Raw genomic sequence first — 2,500 nt, 5'->3', positions numbered from 1 at the left:
GCTTCAACCTGCGTGCAGGATCCGAGCTCGGTCCCGTGCCTTGGCCTCCCACGGATCTTCCTTGCTGCGAGGCCGCGTCCGCCTTAGCGTGCTCCTCCGGGGGCGCGCGGGTGCGCGGATTCTCTTCGGCCGCCATTCAACGATCAACTCAGAACTGGCACGGACTGGGGGAATCCGACTGTCTAATTAAAACAAAGCATTGCGATGGCCCTAGCGGGTGTTGACGCAATGTGATTTCTGCCCAGTGCTCTGAATGTCAACGTGAAGAAATTCAAGCAAGCGCGGGTAAACGGCGGGAGTAACTATGACTCTCTTAAGGTGGCCAAGTGGCGGCGGTGTGGCTGCACCCGGACTTGGCTTTTCGAAGTGCGGTCTTGATGTAGTCGTGCTGCTGCTGCGAGGTGCCTTCCTTGGGTTATAGTTACAGGGAGAGTGATGCGCAATACATGGGCCTAGCCCTCTTAGCCTCTCCTCTCCTGCGGTCTTCTCCCCTTCTCGTGGGCCCGCTGATTTTCGCAGAGTGGAAGACCGCACCAGGGGCTTGGGGGGGTTACCAGCCCCCCCTCGCATTATCCCTTTATAGTTGGGGGCAGCCGACAAGAAACAAGAGATGGTGGCCCTTCCGCTGAAGGTGCCACCCCAGCTACCCCAGCACCTATCCGGCCAACCGGCCGTAACGAAAATGCGATAGTTTGTGTAGCTCCCTTTGCTTGCAGTGAGTGCCACCGCACTTTTACCACGAAGAACGGTCTCGGGGTCCATCGCCGCCGCCAACACCCTGCGGCCGCCAACGCTGAGATCGTGACGGAGAGGCATCGCGCGAGGTGGACGGAGGAAGAAGTCCTGTCGCTCGCCAAGGCAGAGGCCGAACTGTTCCTTGAGAGGGACGCCCGGTTCTTCTTTGTAAATCAAGAACTTACCAGGATGTTCCCCGACCGAACGCTTGAGGCAATCAAGTGCCGACGGCGGCAAGCTGCCCACAAGCAGCTTGTCCGCCAATTCATGGAGGCACTTGAGATCGGTCGGGGTGAAGAGCCGGCGTCCCGCCGTGGAGCAGCGAGCTCGCTGCATGACGCGGGCGAGGCCGCTGCGCCGCCCGTCGACGCAGCCGAGGACTTCGCGGCCGACACCACCGGGCCGCCGCCGGAGGGGCCGACTGACGCCGCCATCTGGGAGCATCTGGCGGGGCTACCTGCTTCCGCCCAGCGTTTCTCTGCCCTGGATCGAGTCATTGGTCTGGGGCGGGGCACGCCGCCCGATGTCATCCTGGGCATGCTCCCGGATGCCCTTGCGTCGGTCGGGTCCAGGGGGGAGAGGTCGATCACCAGGACACAGCGGCCGCGCCAACCATCCAAGCGGCCGCCTGCCGCCCCGCCGCTGCAGAAGCGCAAGCGGCGCCGCTGGGAATACGCGCGGACACAGGACGCCTTCCGTAGGTCGCGTGCACGTTGCGTGCGCGGCTTGCTGGACGGCACCCTGCTGCAGCCGCCACCCGACATCCCCGGTCTGCTGGACTTCTGGGCGGACCTCTTCACGAAGAAGCCGATCTCCACCGCCGGCTTCATCCGTGACCGCCTTCTCCCGCACTCGGAGCCTGTCGCTCCTGAGTGCCTATGGGGGCCGGTCACACGTGAGGAGGTCGCTGCTGCCTTGCCGCCCAGGGGATCGGCAGCCGGGCCGGACGGCCTGACTCCAGCGGAGCTGCGGCGCCTGCCGCATGAAGTCGTGGTGAAACTCTTGAACCTCTTCCTCCTGGCCCGCGCCCTCCCCGAGCGTCTGCTTCGCGCCCGGACGTCACTTCTCCCCAAAACGGCTGCACCAACATCCCCCGCTGACTTTCGCCCCATTACGGTCTGCTCGGTGTTGGCGCGGACCTTTCACAAGGTTCTCGCGTCACGCCTGATGCGTGCATGTGCTGTGGACGAACGTCAGCGGGCATTCATCCCCCGGGATGGGATGTTGGAAAACACCTTCATCTTGGACACTGCTCTCACCGACGCAGTCCGCTCCTGTCGCTCTGTTTTTGTGGCATCGATCGACGTCTCTAAAGCGTTCGATTCGGTGGACCATGCCGCCCTCCGCCCCGTGCTGAGGGCTCATGGCCTGCCGGATTGCTTTATTGAGTACGTCGAAAGGTGTTACGAGGGTAGCACGACGGTGATAGCGGGCGGCGCCGACGTGGGCGTGCCCCTGCAGCCGGCTAGGGGTGTGCGTCAGGGTGACCCCCTCTCCCCCCTCCTTTTCAATTTTGCGGTGGACTATGTTTTGAGTCAACTTCCCTCCCACATCGGAGCTCGGATCCTTGGTCGCAGAGTTAACGCTGCGGCCTTCGCAGATGACGTCCTGCTTTTTGCATCGACTGCGAGGGGATTGCAGTCCCTCATCGACGCAGCCGTCGCAGCCCTCGCCCATCTGGGGCTGCAGATCAACGCCCGGAAGTGTTTCACCCTCGCCTTAGTCGCGTCTGGGCGCGACAAGAAGGTGAAGGTCGACGCCGACG

General features: G+C 63.2%; 1 pseudogene; it reads left to right on the top strand.

Annotated features, from left to right (window-relative positions):
* LOC124607554 overlaps positions 1-2,500 on the top strand; it is a 7,966-nt pseudogene that overhangs the window by 2,566 nt on the left and 2,900 nt on the right.

This window comes from Schistocerca americana, chromosome 3, assembly GCF_021461395.2.
Source record: "Schistocerca americana isolate TAMUIC-IGC-003095 chromosome 3, iqSchAmer2.1, whole genome shotgun sequence".
Lineage (NCBI taxonomy): Eukaryota > Metazoa > Arthropoda > Insecta > Orthoptera > Acrididae > Schistocerca > Schistocerca americana.
This window is presented reverse-complemented; position numbering and strand designations above follow the sequence as displayed.